The 21,618-nt window shown below is 41.1% G+C and overlaps 1 long non-coding RNA gene across 1 annotated transcript in view; it reads left to right on the top strand.

The window, feature by feature from the left end:
• LOC111769784 (uncharacterized) overlaps positions 1–10,822 on the top strand; it is a 216,300-nt gene extending 205,478 nt beyond the window's left edge. Inside the window, exons 8-9 of the long non-coding RNA XR_011430142.1 lie at positions 1,606–1,716; positions 7,056–10,822. This is a non-coding gene — a long non-coding RNA (uncharacterized lncRNA). The remainder of the gene's footprint in view (positions 1–1,605; positions 1,717–7,055) is intronic.
• The last annotated feature ends 10,796 nt before the right edge of the window (positions 10,823–21,618 follow it).

Genomic DNA, 21,618 nt, shown 5'->3' on the forward strand with positions numbered 1-21,618 from the left:
GAACAGAAGGCAGGGTCCATCTCCAGGCCAGGGCCTTTGAATCCCTGCCCCTAACGTGGGCCCAAGTATGTAGTAAGCCCTAGATGTGTGTGTGCTTTGGTGGATTTGATAGAGATAAGGCACCCTGGTTAGAATGAAGCTGGTACAACTAGAAGATGTCAGAGAACGATGGGTTAAGAGTAAAGGATGGGAGTCAAGCAGACTGGGTTCAAATTCCAGCTTTGGATTGACTGGACAAAAGGGCCTAATGTCTCTGAATCTGGGTTTAAATCTGATCATTCTTCTCCCTGTCCACCCCACCCAACACACATATACACACAGACATGTACTCACACAAAACAATGACAACAACTACCACTCTGAATGGCTTTGCATTGCCTTTAGGATAAAGCCCTGAGCATGGCCCCCGAGATCTGGTCCCCCTCGCCATTCTATCCCTGGTTCCCTCAGCTCCAGCCACAGTGGCCTTTTTTCCAGTCCCTCAGAAATGCTATCCGGCACTTTCTTGCTCCCATGATATTCAACAATATCCATGTCTCCTGCCTGGAATGATTTTCACGCCCCGTATCAGTACGGCCTTCCCCGTTACCCGAATGTCTAGGCTTAAACATCACTTTCTCCATAAGATTTTTCCTCCCATCCCCAGCTGAGTTACAGCCCCTGTTGTATGCTCCTTAGTTTCCCTCTTTCTTTATACTCACTGTGCTGTGATGTCTCTTTTCCCCTTTAGACTCCATGAGATGTCTGTGTGTGTGTAGAGGGCGAGGCCAAGGTGGGGTTGGGGGGAGTATCAGGGCCACTTTTTTCACTACTGCACTCCCAGAGTCTAGCCCAGTGGCTGCTCATAATACTCACTCACCAGATGTGTGAAGGACTTACTCTCAAGAGACTAATATCTACTCATAAGCTTGTGAGGGTAAATGAGATGATGTATACATAGTGCTTAGCACAGCTTTTGGCACATGGTAAATGTCTCAGTCAGTGGTGGCTATTATTATTAACAAGAATGTTTAAGTGAAGATTGTCTTTCATTTCTAAGTTCTTTGGTGGGCATTTCTCCAATGGGAGAGAGAAAGGAAGATAAGCAATCTGCCATTTTGTGCCCATTCTTCCGAATACTATTGGAGAGTTTTAGAGCAGAACGAGATGAAACACTGTGCCAAACCTAAAATTGGAGCCAGCATAGAAAACTGCTTTGATGTAATGGTTCTAGTGTAATTGTATGTTTGAGTGGGCCTCGGGTATGGCTATGCTCCAGGTGCAAAAACATCCCAGTGCGTCAAACAGATGTTACCAGTTTGGAGAGTTTTTTTTTTTCAACAGAAATATGATCCATGCCTATAGAAACCTACATGTTAGCACTTGAAAAATATCATATAAACATAAAATTTGCAAAAGATAATTATGGGATCTACATGAAAATCTTAGACCTGAGTCGTATACCTGAGTAATAAAAGGTGAATACAGTACCTACAGCTGGAATTTTAAGATGGGATTTCCATAATGGAGATCAGATTACGTAAAATTTGGTGTGTTAGAGTTGCATCTTCTTTTATTAAAAGAGTATAAATAACTGTGACATTTCTTTTATTTTCAACTGACCAGGTCTCTTAAGTTACAAACTTTGCTGAACATCTAACATGGACTGGATAGATGCTAATGAGTCTTAGTGTCGGAAACAACTTCATGAGTCAAAGGAATGAAGTCATAATGCTGGTATGTCATGTGTCGGGACTGATGTTTTTAAATGGGAACTTTTAATTCCATCTTCTAAGACTAGTTCAAAATTTCATGAGACGGTTGGGAGGAATGAAGGGACATTTGGGAAGAGGAAGGAAACCTGACCAGCTTGTACCTCTTCTAAACTATTATCCCTCTACTACTGGTAGCCTGAGACTGGCTTTTCTCTGAGCATCCCTGATTGAGCTTCTGTTAATAGACTTGGTGTATCAGTTAGGGATGTGTTTGGCTGCAAGTAAGTGAAAACCCAAAACAGTAGCTTCAACAAATAGGGGATTATTTTTCACACATTACAGAAATCCAGAGTTAGCTGGTTGTTGGCACCTATTGTTTATAGCTCACAGTGCCATGAGCTACATGGCATTCTCTCTTTCTGCTCTGCTATCCTTAGTGCCTCATGGTCCAAGATGTTCCCAGATGTTTTTTGTAGTTCAGATATCCTATCTGCTTTGAAAGCAGGATGAGAGTGGTGTCTCTGTCTCCTTTTAACAGGCAATCAAAGGCTTTACTAGAACTCCCAAGTAAATATCATCTACTTAAGTCTCATTGGCTAGGAAAGTGAATATTTAAATGGACAAGTGTTTAGTGAGGAAAAAGAGGGAAGAGGATATTGGATAAGCAACTAACAGTGATGCTACACTTGACTTAGTCTTCACACTATCCTGGTTGCCCATGGGAAGTAGCGAAGGGGATTGACTGACCTAGGTGATCAGTCATGCTCTCTTGGCAGGGAATGGGTGAATAAGTAAAGATTGACAGGTCATTTTTGGTGGCTTCCAAATTCATAATAGCTCAGCTAGCAAGGGAACTCACTAGTAATATTTTGCTATTGACTTCAGAAATCATGATGTTATTTAGAATAAGGGAGATAGCCATTCTGAGCCCAGCTAGATGCTTTCCTATACAGAATATGGGCGACTAAGTGACCATTCCCCATGGTTCATTGGTGACTCTGTATGATCGTATATCCCTGTACTCTAGAAATAGCTGGGCCTTTGTGATGTCCAGGCCAGCAGACAGTCTTTTTGTCAAATCGAAAAGAGGCCTGAAAACTCCCATTCCATTCCATTTGCAGAAGCCACCACAGCATTTCTTCTTCCGACCCTAATGGGAAGCACATGGAGATCATTGAACGTTGGGAGCCCTTCTATGCTCAAATTATGTTTTTCAAGCAAGGGCTATGATAAAGTAACCTCCAAACATGACCCTGGCAAAAGTCAGTAGCCTTGTTTATTCTGGCCACGTTCCTGGTGCAACCCAGGGTTCTGGGAAGATTTACTTTAATTACAACCTCTCTCGCCCTCTTTCTCTCTCTTACACTCATGATCTCTTACATAACATGTATTAGAGTTACCAAAACTGAAAATTTTATTCTTGAGCTAATTAGATGGATGTAATTTGTACTTGCTTTCTTTTCTTTTAGAAGATCTGGTCAAATTAGCATGTTGTACTCTTTTTCTAAGGTACACATAAATTCTCTTTCTTTAGTTCTTATGTTTCAGTGAAACTTTCATCTTTCTTTTCTGTGGCAAAGATGATAAAGAGACTGATGGTATCTTCTAAATTTCCTTTAGACATACAATATCCTAAGAAGAATGCTTTTTAAAGAATTTTCTTGGTATACTAATAAGTTCTCATGAGAATTGCTTCATTTCCAAAAAAGTTTTGCGTGGAGCTTAAAATTCACATTAATTAACTCAAAACATATTGGTCGATACTAGAGACACTACATTCTCCATGAGTCATGAAAATATTAGCATTCATTAGAATACCAGATCAAAAAAAGTGTTTTCAATTGTGCCTTATTACTTGCCACAAAATGTGTAAGTCATAATCTTTGCCTTCAGTTCAACAGCAGCTCAACAGAGCAAAAGTTATGCATGTGCACAGGCACTCTGCTCTGAGTAACAGAGGAATTGGACACCACCATACCTGCTCTCAAAGGAGTCTTGTTTCATTAAGAGAAAATCGACACATAAACAAGTAATTACAATGAGATGTGATAAAATACAATGATGAAAAGATACAGAGGGACAGGATTTAACTCTGTTGGATGATGGTGAAGAGAGGGCATTGGAGAGAGTTCAGAAGGAAGTGATGCCTGATGGAAAGCTTTTCTTGGTTGGAAGGTTGCTGAGGGAGTGGAGGAGGGCATTCTGGGCAGAAGGAAACCAAGCAGGGATGTGTGGTAAAAAAGGCAGGTAAGGAGTGATGAGAACCTGAACCAAGACAGCGCCAGTGGGGAGAGGATGGGGGATGAACTTGCAACACTCAAGAGGTAAAACCGAACACCTGGGCAATTTGATGTAGTATCTTCATAAAAGGCTACCAAAGATGAGACTTATTGTTGGTTCATCAAGATGATTTTGCTGGTATTCTTTTCAACAGATCACCTAATTTGAAGTAAAGTTTTGACAAATATGAGCATAATCTGTTTTCATTTGAATATTACATGTATGTGAATGCCAAAAGCTATATGCATAAATAGTATCTTTTCAAAGCACTTGTTCTTGGTACGTAGCAATGGACGAAGGGCAAAATTAGAAAATGACATAATATTTGGTAGGCATGGAGAAAAAACCAAACTGGCTTTCTCCCTCATCTTTAAGTTTCCTTTCTGCCTGCATGAAAGGGTCACTTGGCCACCTACCATGGTTTATTAGCAGAAAGGCTTTCCCGACTTTGCCTACGAATGGCCAAGCAATACAATGACTCATTCATTCATTCTGTTGACATGTTTGGAGTACTAATATGCTTGGAACCAAGGATAGAGAAATCAAGAAGTTGTGATCCTTGCTCATGAGAGAAAGGGGGGTGTAAACAGTTACTCTTAGTACAGTGTGACAGGCACTTTATTAGAAGTGGGGCCAGAATCCTGAGAGAATGCAGAGAAGTGAGCTAACTGCCTGCTGCCAACAGAAACACTTCACAAAGGAGGTGATAATAAAGCTTTGAAGGTTTCAAAGAATAGGGAAAAAAAGGACATGTGATGGCGTTTCAAATATAGGAATTATGGGAGATCATATTATTGTTTCCAATTATTTGCTCCATCTCCCTGTGAGAGGTTTATATTTCCCTGCCCCAATTAAGGTCACTTGGCCATGTGACTTGCTTTGGCTAACAAAATGTGAGTAGAAGTGTTTTATGTGACTCCTGAACAAAACCTTTAAGATCCATCATGATGTTTCAAAGTGTCTCTTTTCCCTCTGCCACATGAGAAAATCATTTTCAGAAAGGGGTGGCTCATTCAGTGTGGTCTCAGAGCAAAGAAGACTCTTGGAGTAGAACTGAAGCTAACCTTCAGGCAACATGTGATGTGAGCAAGAAAAAACCTGTGCTGTTGAAAACCACTGAAGCCTGGGGATGGTTGTTACAGCAGCATAACTTAGGAAAGCTGACTAATGCAGAAGTAGCACATGCAAAGGTGCAGAACTATGAATGGGTGTGGAGTGTCTGAAGAGTGGTAAGAAGTTTAGCTGGCCCAGAGTGTAGACTCAGCGTTTAGAGACTATGAGGCCAGAAATGAACCCAGAAAGTTAGTTGGGAACAGATTTTCGAAGGATCTTAAATGTCCTGCTAAGAAAGTTAAACATTATTCTTTAAACAGTAGAAAGCCCGTAGAAGCTGAGGAGTGACATGATAAGGTTAGTTTCTTAGGAAGATGATTATAATGGGAGTGGAAAGAGATTAGTACCAGGGAAATCAGCTAAAAAGTTGTTATGCTGCTAGTAACTCTATTATTGTGCATTTACTGTGTACCAGGCATTTTGTATCTATTTACCAAAGTAATCCTCACAACAACCCCATTTGGTGGGTATTATAATGATTTTTTAATAGATGAGGAAACTGAGGCATAGAGAGGTTAAATATCTTGGCTTGGTGACTCTACAAGAAGAGGTAGAGTTGGAATTCCATCCCAAGCCATCTGGACACCAGAATCCATATTCTTCACCACCACAGCACACTCTCAGAATCCAGGCATGGAGTAATCAACAGCTGAACTAAGGCAGGGCACCGAGATAGAGAAGGATCTCAAGACTCATGTCTCTGAGATTGCACAGAAGGTGGGTGTGACTTGGACCTTAAGGGTGAGAGAGATGGAGAGACAATGCCCCATTTTTTACTCGGGAGACTAAACAATTTGTGAAACAGTGAAGTAAACAGGGAAAATCACAACAAGTTTGGGAAGGAAAATGCAGAGTTTTGTTTGGGATACATCAATTTTGAGGCAAATATGCAGCACCAGGTGGAGACAACCTGTTGACAGTTAGAATGTAGTACTGAAGCTCAGAAGCAACGTGGGGTGGAGACAGATCTGGGTGGCACAGAAGGCCAGAGAGTAGACTAATTCACCCCAGCAGATGTAGAAAGTGAGTTAAGAAGAGGGCCAAGGGCAGGATTGGAAGAACCCCATTATTTAAGGAGTAGCTTTCTGAGGAGGAGCCAGGGAGAGACTGAGAGGCAATGATAAAGGAGGGAAAAGAGTCAGAGAACAAAGGATGGATTTCAAAAAGGTGTTCACCACCAGTGACTTAAAACTGGAAAAACTGAGAGGTGACCATGGCCATCTCTGTTTGTGGCATAGCTCCAGCCCCATAATGACTTTGAGAAACAGGAACCTCTGCTTACACAGCAGTAGAAACATTGAATATCACTGGCATCTTAGTGGAGGTGCAAGGATGAATTGGATGGAGGTCGAGAAAAAGTAGAAAATGTTTCCCCAGTCCTGACTCCCTTAGAGGTGAGCACTTTGATGCTTATTTATAGCTACAGAACTGCTTATGAACTTTTAAAATGACAAGTTCCCATAAATGGAAAAAGAAAGTACATTGCTCCAATTTACAGGAATTGCCAATTCCAAACATGGTAGTGAGAAAGATTTAAAAGTAAAACCTTTTCTGGAACACTCGCATACCTAGGAGAACTTGCTTACTAGATTCACTTCTTATGTCCTCTCTAGTACCGCTATTAGATCTTGACAGCCTATTACTTGTTAGTATAATATTAAAGATATTTGCATAGAATTCCCTAGGTTTTTTTGCTGACTTAGTAGAATATCAGGATTTTTTTTTAATATATGAATAGCTTGAAGCTACACTGAATCTATTACGCAATATTCTACTAGGAATATCCCACATGCATGCTTTGCAGTAGAGGAAGAAGAAAATATTGTTTTGTCTACAATACTAGTGGCGTCCTTATCCAGCGCACCTCAAATTGTTGAAGTGTGTTGAGACGGTGTTTGAAAAGGGTTCCGTGGAAACAAAGCTTAGAAACATGGGTTAAATGTTCTTAATTTTTTTTTTCCATTGCAGGATTTCTGAGAGCTGGTTTGCATTCTGTAGCTTCAGAGATGGATAGATTATGCAACAGTCCCCAAACTCATCTGACGACACATCTCCCCCTCCCATTTTTTTTTCAAGAACACATGACCTACTTTATCAAATGTCCTATGTGGTAGCTTCAAAAATACTTGCTGCTCCTTTCTGTAGTATCCTTTTTCTACAGCATTATCCTTCCCTACTCCTCTGGGCACAGGGGTGGTTATGTGACCTGCTTTGGCCAATGTAACATGACTGCAAGTGGCATGTGTCACTTCTGAGCAGACCCTTTAGGAACCAGCCTATAGTCTACCTATTCTTTTAACCCTCTGCTACAAGACCAGTTTTGTCCCAGAGAAAGATTGTGCCAATAGCCCAGAGTTATAGAGTGTCCTGTGATGGAAATGGAAAAGCATAAGAAAGAAATCTTTGAAGTCATAAGCCGTTAATATTTTAGGTTCATTGTTACCACAGCTAACTTAACTTAAGCTGACTATGTCTACCCCTAAGCATTTCTAAATTGCTTGAACCTTTCTACTTTTTACAGGTGCACTCATTTAGTCTCAATCTTACAAATGATGAGATGTTCTTTGAATCATCCTTTAGGTTCAGACAGTAACACTTGAAGATGAACTAGAAAAACACATATGAAACAGAACTCAAGGCAATGGTGCTCAAACTTTTGTATGCCTAGAAAGTTACCTGGAATTTTGTCCAAAATGGACATTCCCAGGCGAATTCCTAGAGATTCTGATTCAATGGGCCTGGAGTGGGTCCGAGAAATCTGAGTTTTAAACCAGCCTCCCAAGATATTACCAATGTAGTGATGTGTCAGCCACACTTCACAGAGTGTGTTGGTCTAAAGCCACTCACTTGATTAGCAGTTATATAATGACATGCATTTAACTTGATGCCATTTCAGTTTAAGGAGGCATCATAGAAATTCCTCTTTTGAATTACTAGAGGCACGTATGAAATTAGTTTCATCACATTTTAGTTTATATTCATTATATTTCACTATATTTTAGTGCAAAATATTTTCTGCACAAGATGGTACTCTCATGCTTGAATGCCTACCTTATTCGAAAGGCCTGATTCTAGGTGACCCTTGGCTCTTTCAAAAAAATCAGTCTGCTCTGAAAAGATTAAGTTCTGTTACCTATGAAGATCAAGGGCTATTTTAGTTGCCAGTGACAGAAACCTAATTCACATCACCTTAAGCAAAGGTGCTGGTTGAGCAGGCAGGACATGTTAGAACTAGAGACCCACCTGACTTTGGGAAGGTGTTGGGAGTGGGGAACATGGGTAAGAGGGTAAAATGAGGATGGTGTGCAGACTCTCCTGGAAGGAAGAGCTGGCAGGCAAGGCAACTACCTGGAGAGTGTGGGACAAGCAAAGAGATAGTCGAGGCAGGTGATTTGTACCAGGGAAGTTCGGCAAGATGTGATCAGGTGGAAGTCCTGGCAGCTGAGTGGGGAATGACCAGGGGGTAAGGAGTAGGGAGGTAGATAAAGTAGAGAATGTTAGCTTGAATCGGGGCTTCACTTATAGTTGGATCTAGATCCTCAAAATATGGATTCAAGTATCGAGGGTTTTTTCCATCTCTCAGCTCTGCTTTCCTCCATGTTAGCTTCACTACTAGGCAGACTCATGAGGAACAAGATGGCAGCCACCAATGTAGTAACCCCCAAACTGAGTCTCATTGGTCTGGCTTGGGTCAAGGCCAATCTTTTACCTAATCATTGTGGCCAGAGATTCCCTGTTTGGCCAGGACTAGGCTATATGTCCATCTCTGGAGACAGGGATGAGGTTTCAGCTACCTGAAGCACAATGGTTCCCCAAAGTGAAACTGAGGCACTGTTCCCAGCAGCAAGGGAGCAAAAAGGACTAGGCAGGGGAAATTCAACCTGTCTTCTGTATATCTGACAATACTTATCCTGTCAGATTGCTGACAGGAAGGGAACTCACACACTGGATTTTTTTCCCCCGAAGGGGATTTTTTTCTAAAATGAATAAAGCAAACAATTTTATTCCAAAATATTTGAGTAAGCAAACCATGTCTATTCCTTTTTGGGAAAATATCAGAGAGAAACTCAGTGTTATAGATGGTAGTTAGGTCTAATTGCAGTCATAGGAATCGTGTTTTTTACTTCAAGATTGCCTGTTAATAAAAATTTTCCATTAGCTCTATTGAACCTGCATACCGTTAACCTTGATTTAAAGTCACAATTATTTAGTCTACAAGGAGCCAAATTTTCTACAGATGCATAAAGTTTAAAGAGAGAAATGCTGGCAACCTTTTGTCCCTTGGTCGATTACTAAAGGCTGGAATCGGAGTCGTTTGCTACAGAATTGTCCAAATATCACAGAGCAAAGCAGTTCAGTCTTTATTACGACTTCTATTAACTCGCTTGACTTTTAACCAAGATGTTCCACATCAAGTCTCTTTACAGAAAAGGGTTTTGGAATCTGCTGTGCCTTTCTATTTATAGCTCATATTTTCACTTATTTATTACCACGGAACAATTTTAGAGTAAGAAAGTTTATAAGTGCAGCTGTTTCTCCATTGACCTGTTCCTTTGACTTAAAGAAAGCTTCCTCTGCTTCTCCCTCAGTGTAATTAGGCTCCTTTCTCATATTTTTGTTAGTATGCTGTGTCAGTATGAGGCATTGTATACAATGAGCGTTCAATAAATGTCACTAATTAATGACTCAGCACAGGATCAACATGTTTTGCATTATGCCACCATTCACTGAAGCACTGTGGAATCATTTCTGAAACAACTTGGAGCTCTGCCAAGATCTAGATATTTGGGCATTTTACCAGAGACTTGGGAAATTCCAAAAGTGAGATTTTTTAAAAATACGGCTTCCTTTTTTTTTTTAAATCAAAACATAACAGCTACTTTTGTTTGTTAATGCTCAAAATATAAAGTGGAGCACAATTAATAAAATGAAGTTTATTTAGAAAGACTGTTAAACTATCTAGTTGTTGATAGCTTTGGCACTCTAGATTTCAACATCTGACTGCAGAGAAATATCTCTGATGCATATAATCCATATATAACTTGTGTGATCATGTAGGTGGAACAAATTCTGCCCTTTCTCATTTTACATTTCTCCTCTGCAGGGCTGATACAGTAACAAGTGTATTTATCATTTTCAGAATATCATAGAAAACACAGAACCGGCCAGGAAGCCAGACTCTTGTCCTGCCCCCGCACCCTACTGGCCTCTGTGAAGGTGATAAATGGCTGCCATCCGCATAGCATTCAGGAACTGAAAAGTTCAAGGGCATGGAGGCCTTATTTGTGTCAGCCCCTTCCTTTGGTAGCTTGTAGGAAAACTGTTAGAATGGGAAGAGAGAGGAGGGAGGAGAGAGAGTTGGCTGGATACCACGGCCAGATGTCCAGAAACCAAATCATAATAGCCTTTTCAACTGGTGTCCTTGAATTCCTTGAGCTATTCATGAAATTCTTATAACCTTGAATATCTGTTTATGTCATCAGTGTCAGTTCAAATCATGGATTCCACGGACAGCTTGATAAATGATCTTCAATTTTATCACAGACAAATGCAGTATGGTTCAATCAGTTGTTTTGCTTATGTGAACATTTTGGAATTGTGTCCATAAATCTATTTCTAGTTAAATATTCAGAGCGTTGGTGTACCAATTTTCACAAGTTTGTGCTTTGGTTGTATCTGTATTTTGCCCCAAATGCCTCCCCCCAACAGGCAGACAAATAAACCTGAGGCAGAAATATTGTGTGTTTGGTTACTTGGTTCTTTCTTGTCACAGGCAACTAACTACTGTATCCAGATAAGTTCCTGCTGACACTACTGTGATGCCTGCCAGAGAAACTGTCTAATGTCACATTAACGCAGCAAAAATGATGAACAATCCCTGCTCCAAGGCCTCCTTCACTCAAGGCTCCAGTGGCATGTTGACTCTTGGCATTTACACTTGTTTGCTTATTGAACGGTGTCAGGTTTCTATGGCTCCGAGTGCTGGCTCACATTACAGTCAAGTGGAAGCAAGAAAATTCAGGCAAGCCTTCATGGAAAGATAGACCTGCCACATTTTCAGGTTTCTTGGTAAATGGACAGAGAAAAGGAGGATGATGTAATCTCTCTCCTTTTCCAAGATTTTGACAGAAAAAAGTTGTGGAGTTGGGGATGGGGGGGCGGTCATGTTAGAACTGGAGATCAGACCTGCCTCCGCGTCTGGGAAGGTGATGGTGGGGGTCCTGCTGGTAGGAGAGGAGGGATGAGGACAGTGTGCGGGCCCAGTGTGGGGAAGGAGAGGTAGCAGATGGTCACAGCACCTGAAGAATCTAGGGACAGGAAGGTGGCATTCAAGACAAGTAATCCTCAGTAGAAAGGTGAGATAAGGTATGAGCAAGCGAACGTCCTGGCAGATGGGCTAAGCTTGACCAGAAGCAATGGGAAAGAATGGATGAGGTAGTCAGGATCAAGAGCGCTGGTCAACCAAAGTCATGGCACCATCTGGGATTAAGGGGTAGACCCTAACCTTGGGAGTAAGAGATTACAAGGAGAGCGGTAAGATGGAAGAAGGACAGTGATTAAATTCACAAGCAATCGAATTACAACAGTGGGTTGGTCACAGAAGAGTGGGGAAGAGGGAACTAATATTCATGGACTGCCTCCCACATGCACATCAGACACTGAGCTGGGGTATAGATTTTCTTCATTCATTTATTCAACAAGTTCTTCTTTTTTTTGTTTTGAGGAATATCAGCCCTGAGCTAACATCCGGCACCCATGCTCCTCTTTTTCTTGCTGAGGAAGTGTGGCCCTGGGCTAACACCTGTGCCCATCTTCCTCCGTTTTATATGTGGGACGTCTGCCACAGCAGGGCTTGATAAGCAGTGCGTAGGTGTGTGCCCAGGATCTGAACCGGCGAAACCCAGGCCGCCAAAGCAGAACACACAAACTTAACTGCTATGTCACCGGGCCAGCCCCTCAACAAGTTTTAAATGAGCACCTTCTATGTGTCAGGCACTGTTCTAGGCACAAGGGACAGAGCAGTGAAAAAAACAAAATCCGTGCCCGCTTGGACCTTACATTCTCTGCTAGGAGACAGACAAGCACAAAATAAATAAACTTTATACTAGATGAGAGGGTGATAAGTGCTCTGGAGAAAAATAAAGCAAGGTAGAGAGATAGGGAATGTGCAGGAGCAGAATTTTAAGTAAGGAGGCCAGGGAAAGCCTCTTTGAGAAGGTGACATTTGGGCAAATCCTTGAAGGAGGTGAACTTTCAGATACCTAGGGGAAGAGCTTTACAGGCAGAGGAAACAGCAGGTGCAGACGTCGTGGGTGCCAGCGTGCCTGGTGCAGTCAAAGGACAGCAAGGAGACCAGAGCAGCTGGATTCATACAAGTGGGGGCGGAATAGAAGATGTGAGAGGAAGGAGGCTGGGGCTGGAGGTGAGAGAATCCTCTAGGCCAGCGGTTCTCAGTGGGGGTCAATGTGGTCCTAGGGGACATTTGACAATGTCTGGAGATATTTTTGGTTGTCACAATTAGGGGCTGTTTGTCCTAACTGAGACTTTAAACAATTCAAAATGGGCTCTTTACATGCACAGGAAGCTCCCATCTGGGCAAATAGTGGGTGGCTGGCACATGGGACCGTGGCATTGGATTTCAAACTGGTCTCTGTAAATGGAAGTAGTCAGAAAAAAACAGATATGAAGTTGTTTTGTAAAACCTATTACTGAAGTATAACATACATAAAGAACAACGTACATATCATAAACGTACATATTGATGAATATTCATAAGCAAAACACCAATAGGTAAGTAGCACCCAGATCAAGAAACGGAACATTTTTAGCATCCTGAAAGCCCCCCGCCACCTCTTCCAATCACTACCCTTCCGAGAGTAGCCACTATCCTGACTTTTAATATCATAAATTAGTTTTGCCAGTTTGGGAACTTTTTATAAATGGAATCACATCCCACGGACTTCTTTCCCTCAACACGATGTTTGTGAGATTCAACCATATTGTTGTGTAAAGTTGTAGATCATTCATTCTTATTGTTATAGAATATGCCATTGTGTGAATATAAAACAGTTGGTCTATTCTACTTGGATGAGCATTTGGATAGTTTCCAGTTTTAGGCTATTATGAATAGCGCTGCTTTGAAATTTTCAGTGTATGCCTTTTGGTGAACGCATGCACACATTTCTGTAAGGTATACATCTAGGAGTGGAATTGCAGGCTTGTAAGAGAGAAAAGAAGTCTTAATAAGATGAAATGTAGCATAATAGAGGTAGACCAATAAACAATTCATATAAATATGATAGAAAAAGTTTGGATAGATTCAATAATAAAAGAAGGCCAGAGGCTGGCCCTGTGGCCGAGTGGTTAAGTTCATGCGCTCCGCTTTGGTGGCCCGGGTCTCGCTGGTTCGGATCCTGGGCGCAGACATGGCACCGCTCATCAGGTCATGTTGAGGCAGCATTCCATATAGTACAATCAGAGGCACTCACGACTATAATATACAACTACGTACCAGGGAGCTTTGGGGAGAAGAAAAAAATAAAAGTCCAGAGCTCAGAATAGAAAAGGCTACAACAGCAAGGATGCAAAGTAGAATGTAGTCTAAGCTAAAGAGAATGATGTCGTGTGTAGATAGGCATGTAACTTAACAGAAATCAGGTACCAGCTGTGTGGGGTAGTAAAGGGCTTGGGTAGGAGCCAAGAAGACCTGAGTTTGAACCTTGCTCTACCAGATATGACTGTGTGTCTTGGGTGCATCACATGACAGCTCAAAGCTTTGGCTTTCCATTGCAGGGAATATAGGTTGTGAAGATTAAATTCATTCATTCAACACCTATTGATTGAATACCTACCTCTGTGCAGGGTACTGGGGATTCAGTGGGGAACAAAAAAGAAGAGTCTTTGCCCTCACTGATTTTACCGGGAAGGAATTCAGTGAACAAGGATCAATTAATTACAATTATTGTAAGGGGAATGATCTAACCTAGTCTGGGGGTCAGGGATCCTTCTCTGAGGCCAACTAGACACGAGCCAGGCCAAGAGTTGGGGGTGAGAAATTACAGGCAGATGAAATAGCACGAGGGAAATCTAAAGAGGGAAGGAGCTTGGCAGGTATGAGGAAAAGAGACAGTGAGGTGCAAAAAGAATGGAAAGGGAAGAGGGCAGAGAGACGAGATGGAGGGGCAGGCAGGGCCTCTAAGTGATGAGATTCACATTAATTGATTTTTAAGGATTTTAAACTGAAGGCATGGAAAGGGCTGGAAAATGGAGTAGAAGTGGTGACAGAATCCAGTAAGTGCAAAAATATAGATTGATTTGTGAATTTGCATTTCAGTGTTCATCCATGAATTCATTTACATTTATGGGCTGTAGGACTACCAAGGAATCTGGTAATGTCCAAAATTATTTGGGTATCAATAACTGTTGTATGAATGAATACATAAATAGTAATTTACAAGGTTAACACAACTTGAAAAAAAACCCTGTTTAAAATTATTTAATTCCCTTTGCTCTGATATTAGCTTAGTTCTTCAAGCAGATTTCCATTCTGGGAACAGTAGCCAACATTTGTTGTGTTACTGTGCACCAACTTCCATTCTAAGCAGTAGATAACAAGTGTATTCTCTCATTTAATCCTCATCACAACAACCCAGGGAGGTACGTTTTATTATTATGCTTGTTTTACTGATGGGGAAGTAGACACTGAAAGGCACCCTGAGCCACTTGTCCGAGATCACCTGGTTAGTAAGCACAGAGTCAGGATTCACACTCAGGCAGTCTGATTCCAGCCCACTAGCCCTCCCTGCCTACTCTCTCTCTCTTTTTTTTTTTTTTAAATTGGCACCTGAGCTAACATCTGTTGCCAGTCTTCTTTTTCTTCTTCTTCTTCTTCTCCCCAAAGCCCCCCAGTACACAGTTGTATATTTCAGTTGTGGGTCCCTCTAGTTGTGGCATGTGGACACCACCTCAGCATGGCCTGATGAGCAGTGCTAGGTCCATGCCCTGGATCCAAACCAGCAAAACCCTGGGCCGCCGAAGCGGAGTGCACGAACTTAACCACCTGGCCACGGGGCAGGCCCCTGCCTGACTACTCTTTACGGCCTCCAGAAAGAGGTCACAAACAAGTCAACACAAACATCTGGTTGGTTTGATTGCTCCACTTCTCATTTTAAATTAATAAATTGGTGTTGTGCATTCCACATTAATTTTGTGTGTTGGTTGGCATGACTTGATTCTCTAGGGCTTCATGCGCTAATAGTGGACTAAGAAGGCCGAGCTTCCAAACCTGCAGATCCAGCAGTGGATCAATGACTGGATCTCAGGGGAGTGATACCTCTTGAGGAGGTAAGCAGGGTCCAAACCCTGCAGGCCTTGTAGACAATGGAAATGTTTTGGATTGTTCTCTTGATGCAGAGGGAAGGGATACCAGTGGTTAGGAGATGGTCGCAATAGTCTGGGGGAGACTATAGGCCACTTAGACCGGTGTGAGTGCAGTTAAAATGGAGATGAAATGAGATCTTAAGTAAAAGGCCTTCGAAAATGCTTGGCACATAGTAGGTACATTGTAAGGGGCGGCTATTGCTCATAACAAAGGCAAGTTCCTTTCAATTTAGCAGGTCACATTTCATGGATTGGAAACTGCTGTCTAAAGCAAGGTGTTGAGAAAGATTCAGAACCTCTTTCACACCCGCTCGGAAAGAGTGCTGTGATGGATTGGAGATGTCTGCTATGAGCTCTGGAGAGGCAGCTGGTGGCACACATGCTGAGGAGAGATTTAACAATGATTTTCAAGTACAGACAAGATTCTCACAGAGATGATTTTGAGTTGTTTTTCTCAATATAAAAATAACAAAAATGTAACACAAAATATGTAATATAAAAAGATAAGTAGGCTTAAACTATAAAAAGATTTTTTTATTAGAAAAAAGCAATACTGAGGGATGGTGGATTATAGAAACTTACTGAATTGACCTTGGGTTTGGAAATATTCATAGACAGTACATTGCCAACAAAGGGTTCCACAGGTAAGTTAGTTTAACTTAGGTTGAATACTTCATCCCCTTAGTAGAGATCCATGATGCATGTTAACATGCTAAAGGTTCAGAAAAGGAAGCACGTTAAAAGAAACCTCTTTAATCTTGTTGCACCCAGAATTAAATTGATTTGACTGTGGAATTTTTTTTCACCTAATACTTATTAATATCTCGAAGAAACATCATCCTGTTTCTACATTACATTGCTGTATCTATTCTATTCTACCTTGATACTGTGTCATAATAATATTATGCTGTGCTACAAAATTTGTAATGCTATATTTTGTTGGTGCTGGCTTTTGTGGAGCTCAATCAGTGGGAGAAAGAGAGAGAGGGAAGAGGAGACCAGTACACAGTGTGTTTGTTTTTAGAGAACCATTCTCACTTAAAGATAATTGATTGTATATATGGCAACTTTTCTCTGAATCTGATGACTGACTTTGTGACTGACAATATTGAACCTTCGGCTGATGGAGATCAATTCCTAGCCTGAACCCATGTTCTGAAGTTGCTTGCATTTGGATTACCCAGCAGACACACAGATTCCACAGATGTGGGCCAGTCACAGAACACTAGGGCTTATTCATTTTAAAAGTTTCCAATTTTCAATTCAGTGCTCGGTACATAAAAGACACTCCACAAATATCTTTTGGATAAGTGAATGAATACAGAAATGAATGAATAATTATGGTTGCTATTTGTCCTCAGAAGGAAAGGTAATTATGAGACGAGTAAGTGTTGCACCAAATCTAGGAGAAATTTTAAATAAAACAATAAGCCTAAGAAATAAACAAGATTTTTTTTTCATCCTATGAGAGATTTTGCAAGTTAGATCTACTTTTGTTTGCTGAAGAAAACGCCATCTTTGGGCAAAAACTGGATAAAGTTGAGTAACTTTGTCCTTTAATAATTTGGATAAGTTTGTGGAAATTGGACGAGTCACATAATCTCCTTGTTTTCTTGTCCCCTGGACTAGGTGATCTCTGAAGTCCCTTTCAGGTCAAAAGTATCTATGAATCTATTCATTTATAAATGTGATGCTTTGTGCTCATTTTTTTTTTTCTTGCAACATTGGAAAAGTACACAATCTTCATTATAAAACCAGGTCTGAGTCCAGATTGAAAGGGCCCCAGGAAAGCGCAGAATTCCAGGAGGTTTTGCAAGAATATCCTCTCATTAAAGGAATGCTCGTAAGAGGAAAATAAGAGCTCTATTAACAGATTTCTCTACAGAAGAGCTGTATGAAGGCCCCTTCATGGAGCACATGAATCTTAGCAAGAAAAGCATTCTCCTCTGCGGAAGTCTTGTTGAGCACAGGTGAGCACAGGTCAACACAGGGACTGGTGACACAGGCAGGTCCCTTAATAATCTCTAGGTACTATTACGAGCCAACACATGTGCTTATTAAGTGGCAGCCACTGTTCTAAACGCTCTACTGATACTAATTCATGTAATCCTGACAACGATCTGATGAAGTTGGTGTTATTATTATCCTCATTTTACAGATCGGCAAACTGAAGCATAAAATGTTAAATTTGCCCAAGATTATGGACCTAGTCAGCGTTTGAGCCAAACCTGAGCGAGATAGTATGGATCCAGAAGCCTTGCTCTTAACCACTCTGCTGTGCTGCCGTCTCAGGATATTGTCTAGCTATTGACGAAAGCTGAAATAGACCAAGTCATGAACATTTACTGGGAGCCCACCATGCTAAATGCTGCTAGGGACTGAGAGGAGTGAAATAATGAGGACTTCACTGCTGCTCTTACCCAGCTAACCAATAAGCAACTTGCTCCAGTTGGAATGAAAATGAGGGCTGGAATCGAGGTTCTGGGGAGAGGGGAAGGTAGAATTTGAAGAATAGGATTTTAATAGATAAAACAGAGAGCATTTCAGGTTCAAGCAACAGCATGGGTTTCAGGCTGCGCCTAATAGGCCTGTCTGCACAGATTGTGAGACATGCGGTGGAGGGATGAGGTGTGGCTCTTAGAAGGTTTGAATGCTGTGCTATGGAGTCTCAATGTAATGCTACAGGCAATAAGGAGAAATTTGGCTTTTACTTGGAATATAATTCTGGAGAGGGCATGGTGGGCTGTAATCTAAGCAGGAGGAATGAGAAATTAAATCAGGGCAGTTTCAGTGACAAGTGTGAAAAAGGATGGCATGGTGGATGTTGTGATATGGTTCCCAGACCCTCTGAAAGAATAAAGGTCTTATGCTCCAAGTCACTGGGAGTGCTGCCGGCAGAGAGCCCTCAGCTGTCAAGCCCCTTTACCCAAGGTCACGCCGTCTTCCTGGGGAGGTTGGTATCCAATGATTGACTACTGTGGGGGTATAAAGGTCCCTATCTATCACCACAGCTCAGGACAGCTCTGAAGGATCATCCCAGCTTCAGAACTCCCTGCCTTGCAGTTGGACTTCTTTCTCGGCCCAATCCTGCTTCCTTCCCTTCTCTTCAACAGATTGTATTCTAAGAGCACTCGCTCTATAATAAATCTCCTCCATGCTAATCTCTGTTTTAAAGTCTGAATCCTGGGAAACTTAATCTGCTCCCAATGGCTATATGGTGTGTTGTAGAAACAAAACCCACAGTTGGGCATTTAGGCAGGGATGTAGCAAGTGAAAGAGAAGGACAAGTCAAAGAAGATGCCCAACCAAGGTAGTTAGAAGGATGATGGTCTAAGCTAGCCTGGCCTCTCCCCTGGACAACTATAAAAGTCCCCTCAATGACCTCCCTGTTTCTCTTTTTGTCCCCTACAATCTGCTCTTCACACATAGGCCAGAGGGATCACGTACAGAAGAAAAGTCCTTAGCATACCTAAAATACTTTATGTAATCTGGCCCCCGATACCTCCCAACCTCTCCATGCTCCCCATGTTCCAGCCACCCCAGCCTGCTTGCAGTTCTGGAACATGTAAGCCATGCACTAGTGGGTTCCCCAGATATTCCCAAGGCTCCATCTCTCATTCCATTTACATTTCTCTGCTCAACAACTCCTTCTCAAGGCGGCCTTCCCAATTACCCCATTTACAATAGAAACCCCTGTCATTTTCTATCCCTTAAACCCACTTTATTTTTTTCCAAAGCACTTATTTCAAGTTGACATTGACATTATATTATTTATCTATTTGTTGATGTGTTCACTGTTTCTCTCTCTAGAATGAGAACTCTATAAGGATAAGACCTTTGTGTTCTTCACTGTCATGTCCCTGGTCAGGAACATAATCCATGCAGAAGTTAATGAAAATTGGGGACCTAGGAGGAGTGTACTGTCAGCAGAAAATACGTTTCATTTTGAATATGTTGAGTCTGAATAGCCTTTACAACAGTCATATCAGAAGTTTAGAAGACAGTTACCAATTCAGGTTTCTAGGTAAAGACAGAGAGGAGGAAGTTCTTCAGAGTGTCCAGTACCCTGTGAAGTGCATGAGGGAGAATGAGTTAGAACAGCAGTTTCCAAATTGCTCTGGGAAATAGTCTCATGAGAGGCTCTTTAAAAAAAAGAATAGCATTGTCATTCGTATTCTTTCCGTGAAGCAGAACCCAACTCAAAAAGGTTTAATGAAAGACAAATACATAAATAAGCAAAGAAAGAAAGAATGAGAGAGAGAATGAAAGGAAGGGGAAGGAGATTTATTGGCTCATGTAACTGCGAAGTCCAGAGGTTCAGGCTGGACCAAATCCGGGGACTCGAAGAGTGATACCAGAACTTGGTCTCTCTTCAGCTCAGCTCTGCTCTTGTCTTCTCTGAGGTGACTGCCTTCTCAGCCAGACTTCTTTGAAATGCACCACGTGGCAAGCAGGTCACCAGAATTAGTTCCAATTCCTTCCTATCAGCAAATTCAGCTAAAGATGGTGCCACTTCCACAACAGTTCCCCCAAAATTTCAAGAAATCAGGCCTAAGGAGTAGGCCTGGCTTGTGTCATGAGCGCAGAGGGATAAATAGTCTGATTCACTTAGTCTGGGGCTTATCGGATATGGAGTGCTGGAGGCTTCTGCGACTCACTGTGTGCGTCTCTTCCCAACTCCGCATTCAGTGATTTCATCTTGGTAGCTTGGAATTGGCCATGGGGGGAGTATTTACACTATGGAAATTGGCAAATGAAAAATCAACGCTATTTTTCTTTGGAGAATTGATTGTTAACACCTACCAACATCTCATTGGTCATATGACCATTTCTAAAGCCAGAGAATGGGGGATGGACCCACCAGAACTGCAGGACTAAGAACAAGGGAGGGGTGGCTCCCCAGAGGATAATCAAGATATTGTTACTAAAGGACAGGAGAATGAATATTGGGCAGTGTCCTCTATATTAATTAACTATATTATGTCATATTATGTATATATATTATACATTATGTTATATTATGCTATATTATATTTTATTATGTATGTTATGTTATATCATATTACCCCATCACATCACATTATATTACATTATAATTGAAGATCCACAACAAACTAATAGCTCTAAAACGGCTTGTAATCTGAAAAGCTCTTTGGGTTTATTTAACCCATTGTCATCCAAACTTCTTTGATTAGGGAGCCCCTTTGTTCATAAAACTCTGATTAACTTCCCAACATCTTTGCAAACTGGTGAACCAGAGCATAGAGATACAAGATAAGGGAACTAAGAACAAAAAGATTATTAATATGTGGCTCCATTGCTGGGTTAGTGGCTGGGAAAAAATGATTCTTTTATGTTTTCCCCTCCCTTGAATAGCAATTAGAAAATACCTAAAATGAAGAAATTGTTGATTTTAAGCCAATTGATATGCCTGCATATTTTATTTTGAGTTTTAGCCGCTAAAACGGTTTTCGAATCAAGGGAACAACAAATTTCTTATATGTTTTAGGTTGAATAGTATATGTTAATTTCTAATACTTTTATGAGCTATAATTAGCCTTGGGCCCTTGAGAAATCATATGTTAAGGTTTTAAGCATTTAGATCTAAAACTTAACCTAGTGCTGTGATAAGAACAAAAAATGAAAAACAGAGAGCAATAGAAAACTATTTGTAGTTAATTAATAGTAATTTTAAATCAGCTTTTTTATTTTTTGTAAATCAAGCCAATAAAGTATATTTTGACTATGTATTGAGAGAGGTATACAATGTAAACTTCATAAGGATACGGGTTTGCTAACTGTTGTATCCTTAGCATTTGTATGTAGTAAGTGCTCAATGAATATTTGTAGAATATTGACTTAAAAAATATGAAAATGATGACAGAGGTACGTTTTTATGCCACCTCATGCTTCCTCATAAACGCACCCAGTGTACCTCCCTTTACGTGGGACCTGGCCTTCCCTCCACAGCCCTGATGACAAATCTACACAGCTATCTGAAAGTTTTATGCTTTTTCATGATCTCTCCTCCCTCCCTTTTCACCCTGCATTGCAAGCTTATTTAGGGTTGCATTTCTACCATTTGCGGGAAAGAAATCTTCATCGATATCTATTATACTGAAAACTATATTTATGGAATATATTATGGAAC

Source organism: Equus caballus, chromosome 21 (assembly GCF_041296265.1).
Source record: "Equus caballus isolate H_3958 breed thoroughbred chromosome 21, TB-T2T, whole genome shotgun sequence".
NCBI classification, from domain to species: Eukaryota; Metazoa; Chordata; class Mammalia; order Perissodactyla; family Equidae; genus Equus; species Equus caballus.